This window comes from Hyaena hyaena, unplaced genomic scaffold (genome assembly GCF_003009895.1).
Source record: "Hyaena hyaena isolate Hyena2069 unplaced genomic scaffold, ASM300989v1 scaffold_851, whole genome shotgun sequence".
In the NCBI taxonomy this organism is placed as follows: Eukaryota; Metazoa; Chordata; class Mammalia; order Carnivora; family Hyaenidae; genus Hyaena; species Hyaena hyaena.
In genome coordinates this window covers 463,491-476,214 of record NW_024081483.1, presented here as the reverse complement: position 1 = coordinate 476,214, position 12,724 = coordinate 463,491, and the positions used below count along the sequence as shown (strand labels likewise).

Genomic DNA, 12,724 nt, shown 5'->3' with positions numbered 1-12,724 from the left:
CACCCCACCTGGCTGCTCCTCACATTTCTTCTCAGACTCTGCAGACACATGTTCAGTCAGTTTCCCCTGTCCTCTCTCAGCTTATGAACACCGCCAGGCTTTTCACTTGTATGTGCTCCATCTCTAACCCTAAAGGAAGAAGAATGTTCTGAGCATGTGGTCCACGTGCACACATCCCACCTGTGCGTTTCCCAGTCACTCCTCAGGCCGCCTCCCTTGTCTTTCTGCTCAAATGCTCTTGTGAGGTCCTACCTGCTAAAGCTAGTGGTCTCTTTTTAGCCCATTCCTACCACATGTGATGCCATGAAGCTTCACTCTTTCTTTGGCTTCTGGAATATCTTTCTCTTGGTGTTCCTCTTGTCAAATTCAGTCTTCACTGGTTTTTCTAGTGTCCCCATGTCTGTTTTCTACTGTTCTGTCCTAGATCCTCTTCTTTTCATACTTCTACCATCTCACCTGCCAACACAGATTCGGCTCCAAGCCCTAGTATCCGTCCTGAGCATCCACTTCTTCCACTGCCATCTCCTCCCACAGCGATGGCAGACCCATAGGCTCAGAGCCCATGATCTCTCCCTAGTTCCCCCTCTGCTTTTACCTACCTGTATTTCCCTTCTCTGTAAATAATACCTCTACTGCCACCCTCACCGCTGTTCAACAGCGTGACAACTTTATTCATCTCCCTAAGCAACCCATTTTCACGGCTCCTGGACACCATATACATAGGTCTCACTAAGGATCAATATTCTTGATCTTTATTTAAGAATCAAGTTGTATTTACTAAGTTACAAGCTAAGAGGCATTGTGCAGAGGAAGGGAAATAGGTAGGATTAGCATTAAAAAAACTGAAAAGAGTGGTGCCTGGGTGGTTCAGTTGGTTAAGTGTATGACTTTCGTTCAGGTCATGATCTCGAGGTTCCTGAGTTCGAGCCCTGAGTCAGGCTCTGTGCTGACAGCTCAGAGTCGGGAACCTGCTTCTGATTCTGTGTCTCCCTCTCTCTCTCTGCCCTTCCCCTGCTCACACTTGGTCTCAATCTCTCTCTAAAATAAACATTATAATATTAGAAGAAAAAGAAGGCATAATGTCATAAAAAGATAAACATTTCTGTAGATTGCACATTCTATACAAATGACCCCAGTTTGCTTTAATTACGAAATAATGCATGACTCCAGTGAAGACCACAGTAATGTTAAATCAAAGGCTTTAGATCAGGAGGCAAGAGCATGGCATACTTCCACCATTATCCTCAAAAGAAGGGCACAAAAAGAGTAGGGCACAGTAAACAATGACAGCATTGATTGTGGACTATTTCCAAACCACCACTTCACACAAGCACAGGTGCCAAGTACTGCAACAGATTGAGAGGCTGACAGCATCAACCAAATTAATAAGCAACATTAAGCCAAAGTCATTTTATTTTTTTTCAAGTTTATTTACCTATTTATTTTGAGAGAGAGAGAGAGAGAGGGAAAGAGTGAGAATCCTAAGCAGGCTCCACACTGTCAGCACGGAGCCTGATGGGGGGCTCCATCCCACTACCCATGAGATCATAACATGAGATGAAATCAAGAGTTGGATGCTTGGGGCACCTGGGTGGCTCAGTCAGTTAAGTGTCTAACTTCAGCTCAGGTCATGATCTCATGGTTAGTGGGTTCAAGCCCAGTGTCGGGCTCTGTGCTGACAGCTAGCTCAGAGCCTGGAGCCTGTTTCAGAGTCTGTGACTCCCTCCCTCTCTGGCCCTCCCCTGCTCATGCTGTCTCTCTCTCTCTCTCCTAGAAATAAAAAAAAAAAAAAAATTAAAAAAAATTTAAAAAAAAAGATTGCTTTGTTAAAAAAAAAGTCACAACGAATACAAGTTGACTGAATATAGAAAGGATTAGAGTAGGATGAAATGGGATCTTTTTGTACTTTTAAGAAGCCTACTTCAGGGGTGGGAAGAGAGTCTTCCAAAAGCAGATGTAGTTTAGTCTTAGTATCTACTTAATGCATTATTTGTCCTTATCACTGTGTACTGAACTTTGTACTCTCATCTTATATTAGACGTGATGTGAATTCTCTCAGCAAAGATCCTGCTTTGTTCCTTCCTCTGTTCCTAGCACCCATGACCTAGTTAGTTCAGTAAATGTTCACTGAACTAAACAAAAACAAAACCACCTTGCAGCTACTTTAAAATCCCAGGTAGCCCCTTTCTGCTCTGGGCATTTTCACTTGCTATTCAACACAGATTTACAGAGAGCCCACTGAGCCTTGGGGAGCAGGCAGAGATAAATAAACTGTGGTTTCTATTCTCAAGACACTAGTTGGTCACTAGGGATGCTGATGTATGAACCGGTTCCTTCATTAGTGAAGACTCCACTCTGGTCTCTCCACATGTAGCAAAAAAGAAGACAGTCATTGCTCTGAGTGGAAGGAAGGCTAGGGGGAGAGACAGTCTGAGTTGCAGTTGGGAGTGTCAGGCAAGGGGGTGAGGTGAGGGACCTGCAGCAAACAGTTTGGTATGGCCAGAGCCTAAAGTACAAGGAGTTGAGGGATGAGGCTGGAAAGGCAGGCAGAGCCAGCCCATGAGGGCTCTATGATTAGACATCCATGTTGGAAACGGCACTTTACAGGCAGCAGAGAGAATAAGCTGGAAGTTAAGGTCTGCTGCAGCAAATGAGATGAGATGAACCCACCATAGGAAATGGCACTTGGGACAGAGGATCTTGAATTTAGAAAGACTCATGTGAATTTCATAGGAGAGGTGGAGACAGAGGAGTGAGGAACCAGTAAGTTACTAACTGGTAGGGTCCTGGTCTGGGAGACCAGGAATAAAGTAAAAGAGCAGTTTGGGGGAGAGAAGACAATGAGTCTCGTTTTGAACATACCGATTTCAAGCTGCCTATAGAACACCAAGGTAGGCAGCTGTTAAAAGGGTCTGGAAATCAAGACAGGAAACAAGGCTAAAGATACAGATTTGAGAGTCATCAACACATGATGATACACACTGAGACAAATGTAGATCCAAAGTCAAATATATAGTGAGGATTTGAATTCAAAATTAGAGTCAATTTTGGGGGCACCTGGATGGCCCAGTTGGTTAAGCTTCTGACTTCGGCTCAGGGCATGATCTCACGGTTTGTGAGTTCCAGCCACACATCCGGCTCTGTGCTGACAGCTCAGAGCCTGGAGCCTGCTTCGGATTCTGTGTCTCCCCCTCTCTCTGCCCCTCCCATGCTCTCTCTTTCAATAATAAAAACGGGGGCACCTGGGTGGCTCAGTTGGTTAAGCGTCCGACTTCAGCTCAGGTCATGATCTCACAGTTCATGGGTTCGAGCCCTGCGTCGGTCTTTGTGCTGACAGCTAGCTCAGACCCTGAAGCCTGCTTCAGATTCTTTTTTTTTTTTTTTTAGAAAGAATTCTTTTTTTTTCTTATATATATATTTTTATTTATTTCTAGGAGAGAGAGAGACAGCGTGAGCAGGGGAGGGTCAGAGAGAGAGACACACACACAGACTCCGAAACAGGCTCCAGGCTCTGAGCTGGCAGTCAGCACAGAGCCCGACGCGGGGCTCGAACCCACGAACCACGAGATCATGACCTAAGCGAAAGTCGGATGCTTAACCGACTAAGCCACCCAGGCGCCCCGCCTGCTTCAGATTCTGTGTCTCCCTCTCTCTCTCAGAAATAAAAAATAAATAAAAATGTTAACAAATTAAAAAGAAAAAAACAAAATTAGAGTTAATTTTATTGGAAATTCACACCTATCAGTTTTTAGATCAGTGTTTCTTAACTGAGGGCAATTTTCTTTACCAGGGGACTTTTGGCAATGTCTGGAGACATTTTTGTTTGTCACAACTTGGGGGGAGGGGCAGTGACAGAGGTGGTTGACACACTGCCAGTTAGTGAGAAGCCAGAGATGCTGTTAACCATCTTACAATACACAGGACAGTCCCCTAAAATGAATTATCCCAGCCCCGAATAGAGCTGATGTAGACGAACTTTTTTTTTATGGGTGTGTGTGTGTGTGAGTGTGTGTGTGAGAGAGAGAGAGCGAGCGAGCATGATCAGGGGAGGGGCAGAGAGAAAAGGAGAGATAAAATCCCAAGCAGACTCCACGCTGTCATCAGAGAGACCCATGTGGAGCTCAAACCCACCGTGAGATCATGACCTGAGCTGAAATCAAGAGTCAGATGCCTATATGACTGAGCCACCCAGGCGCCCTGAGTATTGGAAGACCCTTAGAAACTGTTCTTGACAGAAGCGCTAACAATTTGCTAGATAAAAATGCCGAATCCCAGCTTCTTTGCAGCTCCTCTGCCAGACAGGTATTAAGTAAGATGTGTTGTGGAAGGCTGGGCTTGGCTTTGCTTTCAGAGATATCTTGTAAGTGCTTGAAATAAGGAAAATTTCTTTTAATATTAAAAAACATTAATATTTTATTGTTTATTTTTGAGAGCGAGTGAGCAAGTAGGGGAGGAACAGAGAGGGAGACACAGAATCTGAAGCAGGCTCCAGGCTCTGCACTGACAAAAGAGAGCCTGATGTAGGTCTCAAACCCACGGACCATGAGATCATGACCTGAGCCGAAGTCAGATGCTTAACCGACTGAGCCACCTACGCACCCCCTTTTTAATTTTTAAAAAAAATGTTTTATTTATTTTTGAAGGAGAGAGACAGAGCCCAAACAGGGGGAGGGGCAGAGAAAGGGAGGGAGAGGGAGACATAGAATCCAAAAACAGTTTCTAGGCTCTGTCTGAGTTGTCAGCATACAGCCCGACACGTGGCTCGAACTCATGAACCATGAGATCATGGCCTGAGACAAAGTTGGATGCTTAACCAGCTGAGACCCCCAGGTGCCCCAAGAAAAACAATTTCTAAGAGACCATTACTTTGGAAGGACAATGTTAATCTCAAACAAACATGACTTAATTTTGGAAAGTGATTGGGCAATACTTATCAAAATTATTATATGACACAGACACACACATCATCAACAAAATGCTAGCAAATCAAATCCAGAAGCATATAAAAAGGATTATATGTGATGAGTAAGCAGGATTTATCCCAGGAATATAAGTTTGATTCAACATAGGAAAATCAATCAATGTAATATAGCATATTAATAGAATAAACGGAGGGGAAAACTCCACATGATTATTTCAACAGATGCAGAATGCCTCTCATGATTAAAAACTAGGAACAGAAAAGTTGTAACTTTCTCAACTTGATCAAGGGCATCCACAAAATACCCAAAGCTGGCGTGTCTGGCTGGCTCAGTCAGTAGGGCCGGGACTCTTGATCTCAGGGTCATGAGTTCAATCAAGCCCCACATTGAGTGTGAAGCCTACTTAAAACAAACACCCAAATCTAACATCATACTTCATCGTGAAAAGAGTACAAGTTTTCCCCAGGATAAGGAACAAGATAAGGATGTCCATTCTCACCATTTCTATTCAACATTCTACTAAAAGTTCTAGCCAGGGGCAATTCAGCAAGAAAAAGAAATAAAAGGCATCCAAACAGGAAAAGAAGTAAAGCTATTTCTTCTTGTAGATGACATGATTTTATGTAGAAAAAAATCCTAAAGACTCCACAAAAAAACTATTAGAGGTGAAAAATGAGTTAAGTAAGTTTGCAGGATATAAGATATTTTAAAAAATGAGTTGTAATCCTATGCTAGCAATGAACAATCTGAAAATGAAATTAAAGAAAACAATTCCATTTACAGTAACATCAAAAAGAATACTTAGAAATATACATAATAAAGTTAAGAGTGTAACTTGTACATTGAAACTATAAAACATTCTGAAAGAAATTTAAGAAGACCTAAATAAATGGAAAAACATCCATGTAATGAATTGGAAGACCCTGAGATTAATGAGTCTCATGCTTTATCGACTGAGACAGCCAGGCATCCCCCAACTGATTTTTGAAAAAGGTGCCGGGGCACCTGGGTGGCTTAGTTGGTTAAGCGTCTGACTTTCGCTTAGGTCATGATCTCGCGGTTCGTGGGTTTGAGCCCCGCGTCGGGCTCTGTGCTGACTGCCAGCTCAGAGCCTGGAGCCTGTTTCAGTCTGTGACTCCCTCTCTCTCTGACCCTCCCCTGCTCACGCTGTCTCTCTCTCTCTCTCCTAGAAATAACTAAAACATTTAAAAAAAAAAAAAAAAAAAAAGAAAAAGATGCCAACACTACTCAGTGGGGGGAAAGAATAATCTTTTCAACTGCTAGGACAACTGGATATTCACCTGTAAAAGAATGAATTTGGATCCATATTTCACATTATCCATAAAAATTAACTCTAATGGACCCAATATTTAAAACTGTAAAACTCTTTGAAAAAAATAAAGGTATATAAATCATCATGATCATGGAATAATGGTTTTTTAGATACAACACCTGAAACATAAGAAAAAAAAACTGGACTTCATCAAAAACTTTTGTGCAAAGGGCACTATTAAGTGAAAAGACAAAAAAGTAAAAAGATAACTCACAAAATGGAATAAAATTATTTTTAAACCATATATTTGATAAAGATTTAGTATCCAGAATACACAACTCAATAGGAAAAATAATGAGCAAAAAAATTAAAGACATACAAATGGCCACTTAGAACATGAAAAGATGTTCAACATTACTGGTCACTAAGTAGATGCAAATCAAAACTACAGTGATAGCACTTCATCCATACCAGGATGGCTACAATAAAAAAAAAAAAATAGGTAACAACAAGTGTTGGTGAGGATGTGGAGAAACCTCAAACATTGCTGGTGGAAGGCAAAATGCTGTAGGCACTTTGGAAAAATAGTTTGGTAGTTCGTCAAAAGGTTCAACAGTTGCCACATGACCTAGCAAAACCCAGCAGAAACAAAAACATAGGGCTATATAAAAATGTAGATGTAACATTCACGGCAGCATTATACATAATTGTCCCAAAGTGGAAACAACCCAAATTTCATTCAACTGATGAATGGATATACACAATACACCACATACACAGGATGGTGTTCAACCACGAAGAGTGAGGTATGGATGCCTACTACAGTGTGGACGAACCTCAGAAACATGCTAAGCAAAAGAAGCCAGACAGAAAAGGCCACATCTTGTATGAATCAACATACAGGAAATCTCCAGAACAGGCAAGTCCAGATAGAAAGAGAAAGGGAGGAGAGACAGGAAAGAAGAGGTGGTTTCCAAGGGGCTGGGAGTAGGGAAAGAGAAGGCAGAGAATGCAGAGTGACTAACTGGTACAAAGATTTCTGCCCCCATATGGTTCTTTTTAAAAGAAGCTTCTTGGGGAGTCTATTCTTCTGTTATGAGTAACTGCTTTTCTCAGTCATCCCAAGTTAGTTGATAAAGGCTCTGATTACATTGTTTCATATTTTTAGAAGTAAGAGTCACTGTTAACACCCTTTATCTGGGTGGTAGCTTAGTAAAATTTTTATAGAATTTTAGATAATGGGTGGCTTGGTGGCTCAGTTGGTTAAGTGACTGACTCTCGATTTCAGCTCAGGTCATGACCTCACAGTCATGGGATTGAGCCCTGAGCTGGGCTCTGCACTGGCAGAGCACTCTCCTCAAAATAAACAAACGTTAAAAAAAAATTTTTTTAATGATTTATGATGTTCCACGTGTACCTGTTTATGTTTTCGTAGGCAACATTCCACCAAATTACTAGCTTTTGTGCTAAAAGCTATGGTATCATATATAATACTTTATTTTTATTTTAATTTTTTTAATGTTTTATTTATTTCTAGGAGAGAGAGAGAGAGAGACAGCACGAGCACGGGAGGGTCAGAGACAGAGGGAGTCACAGACTGAAACAGGCTCCAGGCTCTGAGCTGGCAGTCAGCACAGAGCCCGACGCGGGGCTCGAACCCATGAACCGCAAGATTATGACCTAAGTGAAAGTCGGACGCTTAACCGACTAAGCCACCCAGGGCCCCTCATATATAATACTCTAGTAGGACAGCAGTTTGTTTTAAAACCAGAATCAGGTTGAATGTGACTTTTATTTAAACTAAAGTTTATGCCTGTGCATTTGTAAACACTGATACACTAGTGTCATATTTCCTTTATTCTGTTTGATTATACACTTACTGAAAGGTAAGTATACAGACTGAATGATGAGACTTCATGTTTTAGTAAACGTTTAAAAAAAAGAAAATTGGTCTTTTTACTTAACGTTTCATGAGATAGAAGTTTTTAATTAGAACTAGATAAAATCCTTTTCTTCAGCTGACCTAAAAAAAGCTAAATGGAATTGGTAGATCTTTTGGTTTCTGTTATCTACTTACTAAAGCACTCCCTACTGTAAGAACAGTGCAATAAAATGAAACACTTTGAAATCCATAATTAAAAAAAAAAGAGGAGGATAATGATACAACACCCCCCCTTCCCCCATATCATAAGGTAAGAGGTTAAAATGACTAGGGGTATGTAATATTTATTTTTTTATTTTTATTTTTAAAATTTTTAATGTTTTATTTATTTCTGAGAGAGAGAGAGCATGAACAGGGGAGAGTCAGAGAGAGAAGGAGACACAGAATCTGAAGCAGGCTCCAGGCTCTGAGCCGTCAGCACAGAGCCCAACATGGGGCTCGAACTCACAAACCATGAGATCATGACCTGAGCCAGAGTCAGACACTTAACCGACTAAGCCACCCAGGCGCCCCTATAATGTTTTTTATAACCTCCATTTTAGGTCAGTACAAACTTATTTTAATGTTTTCCCTTATTTTCAGTAGCATTTCATTCTGAGATTTAACATGGCAGGTTGGTATAAAGTTTTACGATTCATCACAGAAGACCCCCAGGCCCACGGTTTCACTTTCCCCAGTTCAAATCCAGAAACAGAGGATCTTCCTCCGGCTGTATCATCAGGAGATCAATTGTGTCACAAAGCCTAAATGTCTCATCTCACAGGCATTTTTATCATCACATCATCACAAAAAAGGGTGAATACAGTAAAATAAGAAGTTTTGAGACAGATCACATTCACATAACTTTTATCACGGTGCACTGTTGTAACTGTTCTCTATCATTAGTTGCTGTTCATGTCTTACTGTGCCTAATGTATGAATTAAATTTTATCACAGGTATGTATGTATAGGAAAAACGTAGTATACACAGGTTTTGGTACCATCCATGGTTTCAGGCATCCGGTGGGGGTGTTGGAATGGGTTCCCCCAGATAAGGGGTACCACTGAAATCCTGGATTCAGAGTCATTTTAAGATAAAAATGGAAAAAAGTATAAGAAAATTAATTTTCTTCTGTAACTTTTCAAATCATCTGCTTGTTGATCCTTTCTTAGTCAACAAGTGGATACCTGTCCTCTTCCAAATACACTTAGCTGACAGCAATCTCTGAAAAGAAACTCTTAATCTGCTGTCAGCGAGCACTCTTGCTTAAGAGTGCTACAGACCCCCAACAGTTAAAACCAGAAAGAGACAGGACCACCCAACTCATGCTCTGAAACCTACTGTTTTGATTTCTTATCATACTTTCTTGAGGCATTGATGAAGATGTTTTGAATTGACTAGAACACTGCAACCGCCAGGCCAGAAAAGTCCTAACAGCAACAGAATGTATAGAAGGCCACATCCCAAACATCCCCTCCCATGATCACCGGCTCTACACATACTGATCCCCCATCTATGATCACATCCTATCTGTCCTTTTGCACATACCCTTCTAACTTCTCTCTATAAAACTACAGATGTCCACATTGCAGACTGGGAAGTCAGTTAAGGCTGGAGCCTGCCACCTTCTCTGCACAACTGGAAATAATTTCTCCCTTTCTCTTTTCCAAACCCTGTCTCTTATTACTGGCTTCTCTTGCTATGAGTTTACCCGAGTTTGTTCTGCAACAGTATTGGCAAACCTAGCCAGGTGTGCTTTTGATTTGCCCAGATCCCTTGGGATTCCCAGGTATGAAGCAGTTGGTCTCACAGTGAACCAAATCTTCCCTCTTGGTTTCCTGAGATACTAGCTGAGATACATCACTGGGTTACATCCTCACATTATCTGAATGAGGTGGATAATCTGGTGGATACCTAGAACTTCTGAAAAACCTATAAACTTCCTCATTAACCTTTGGGGTATTTTGGTAGGCAGCAGTGTATACCTGTAATGCTTTGCTGTGAAACAGAATTCGATGTGATAAAACTGAAATACAGTCTTGGTATCCTTTATTTTTTGCTTTTCAGAACTGCCAATAGCTTTCTCCACATGAAAGCTGGATAACATCCACTCTAGCTGTATGTAATTGGGTTTTGCCTGTGAAACAACATGCCCCTCAGATGGGTTTGCGGACTTGTCCTTTTTTTATAGTTTATTTTTGAGACAGAGAGACAGAGCATGAGTGGGGGAGTGGCAGAGAGAATGGGAGACACAAAATCTGAAGCAGGCTCCAGCCTCTGAGCTAGCCGTCAGCACAGGGCCTGACTCGGGGCTCCAACCCACGAACCGTAAGATGACTTGGGCCGAAGTCAGACGCTTAACCTACTGAGCCACCCAGGTGCCTCCGGACTTGTCCTCTCTAATTTCGCTTAGCTTCTCCATTTCCTTGCTGTCACTGCTGCTGTGACATCATCTCATTTCATTCTTATCTTGGTCTCATAAGCTTTCAAAGGTTCACCTCCTTAGGCTCCAAGTATGAATCTCCACTTGAGGATAAGCCAGAGTTTGGCAAGTTCCTGAGTTTTTTGGGCCCTGCTTCAAATCTAGGGTCTCTGTAGAGGCCTAGTGGCAGGATCTCCCCCTGGTCGGCTTTCCCTCACAGTCGCACAGTTCTCTCCAAAGGAGTGGCCAAGAGGCCTATGGTTGCAATACCCAGTTTTCGCGATAACTGGCACTGCTCCTTCCCCAAGACGCCTCCTGGGCAACTCCAGACCATGGGAGACCACGGGGCTCTGCCCTGGGCCTCTACTCTTCCTTCTCCTCGCTCCAGCCTGGGGCTAAAATTCAGCACGGGATGCAGGCTCCATCTCTCCCACTGGAGATCTCAGGTTGGGAGGCCCTGGCTGCTGGGCCTCAACGTCCGGCCTGGAGCCCAACAAGGCCTCTTCGTAGAGCCTAGGCCGCACGGGTATGCGATGAATATGTTCTGAGGATAGTAGCACGACCTTCTAAATATACTACAAAACCCACCCACCCATACCCTTTAAAATGGCAGATTTTATGGTATGTGAATTAGATTTAGTATGCATCAGCATATTTAAAAGTGAGAAACATCCTAAAAAATCTAACAGGGTAATAATTAAGATTATAGACACTACTGGATTGTAATGTGGAAAATGCTAATGCTGAATAGCTTGTAAAGCCGAATACAAAATGGCTTCTGCTAAGTGCTTGCCAAGCCCACCTTGAGTTGTTGTTTTTTTTAACTATTTTACAAATAAGGAAACTGAGGCTTCGGATAAGTATCTGACCCAGCAGGACGCAATGAGTGTTGGAAAAGGAATTCCACCCCTGCTGGTCAGGCCCCAGGGTTTGGTCACCCCCAGAACGCCACTTCAACTCTAATTTACATTGTTATTTAAAGTCAGACAGCGGGATTTTTGGAATTTTGTTTCCTCCAGGAAGTCGTCCCGGTTTTCTTTCCTGCTTGCTGTTTGATTCGCGAGACAAGGTGTGTAGACTACGCCAGGCCCACCTGGGGGAAGAGGGTATCACAGTTTCCGAGGTCAACGGGGGCGGGGGGCGACGACCCTGAGAAGAGGAAAAGGTGGCTCTCCCGCTAACACACAACTGGGGCGGTGGGGGGGGAGGGGAGGTTAGCTGGGAAAGCTTGGGTTCAAGCCGGGCCTCCACCACTCACTAGTTCAGTAGTCAGCCTGGGCGAGCGAAACCTCACAGGCCTCTTCCCGCGTCTGACAAAGGTAGTGTGCCCACCTCACAGCGTTGGCGGGGGGAAAACTGCTCGGGGAGCAGCTGGCACAGTGCCTGGCACTCCGTCAGCGCTCAGCGTGCCTTGGCTCTGAACACAACCTCAACTTTCAGGGAACCCGCCACCAAGGGTCCGCGGTCCAGCCTGGTGACAGGTGCGGGGCGACACCTTCAGCAACAGGGCTTTAAAAAGCGCTCCTTCGGATCCAACACAGGGCGGCGACACTCGGGCCTCCCACCCCCACCCGGGTGTTCAGGGCCGAAAAACGTACCAGACAAGACGAGCCCTGCTGTGCCCGCCCACGAAGACTGCACACGGAGGCTCGCCGGCCCAGCCCCCCACCCACCCACGCCTCAGGCCAGCGTTCCACGTGCTCGGCGGCTCCCCGCCCCTTTCTCCGGCCTTCCCCCGCGGCCCAACCTACCCCGCGCTCTGTGAGGAGAGCAGCAGCGGCCCCCAGACCAACGCCAAAAGTCACGCTCGTCGACAGACACTTACTTCTTAGAGCGTCCTTTCTGGCTCTCTCAGGCCCAGGACCAGCACGAGTACGGGCTACGCGTGGAAGGACCCGGAAAGACCCAGGTGTAGCGTCCGCCAGTGAGTTGCGTCCGTTTTTTGTGTTGTCGCAGCGGATAGGACTAGGCGGCCGCCCCTTTTCTTCTTATTGGGCGTGTCTTCTGACTGTCTACGCCAATAGGGTGGATCTTGGAGGGGGCGGAGATTGGAAGCTCGGCTCCGCCCAGGCCTGGCGAAGAGGCCGCGTGTCTGCCGGCGAGGCTGGGGCGGGGCCGGACGCATTTGGGGCGGGGCCGGGCCGGGTAGGAGGGTGAGTTCTGAACCCGGAAGTTCCGAGGGGGC

The 12,724-nt window shown here is 44.1% G+C and overlaps 1 protein-coding gene across 3 annotated transcripts in view; it reads right to left on the bottom strand.

Moving 5' to 3' along the window:
* DCAF4 (DDB1 and CUL4 associated factor 4) overlaps nt 1-12,486 on the bottom strand; it is a 33,391-nt gene extending 20,905 nt beyond the window's left edge. For 2 of the 3 annotated variants that reach the window (XM_039219933.1, XM_039219934.1), the window contains exon 1: nt 12,365-12,486. The gene's annotated coding sequence lies outside the window, so the exon portion shown is untranslated. The remainder of the gene's footprint in view (nt 1-12,364) is intronic. The other variant, XM_039219932.1, reaches the window with a different exon arrangement.
* Between the last annotated feature and the right edge of the window lie 238 nt (nt 12,487-12,724).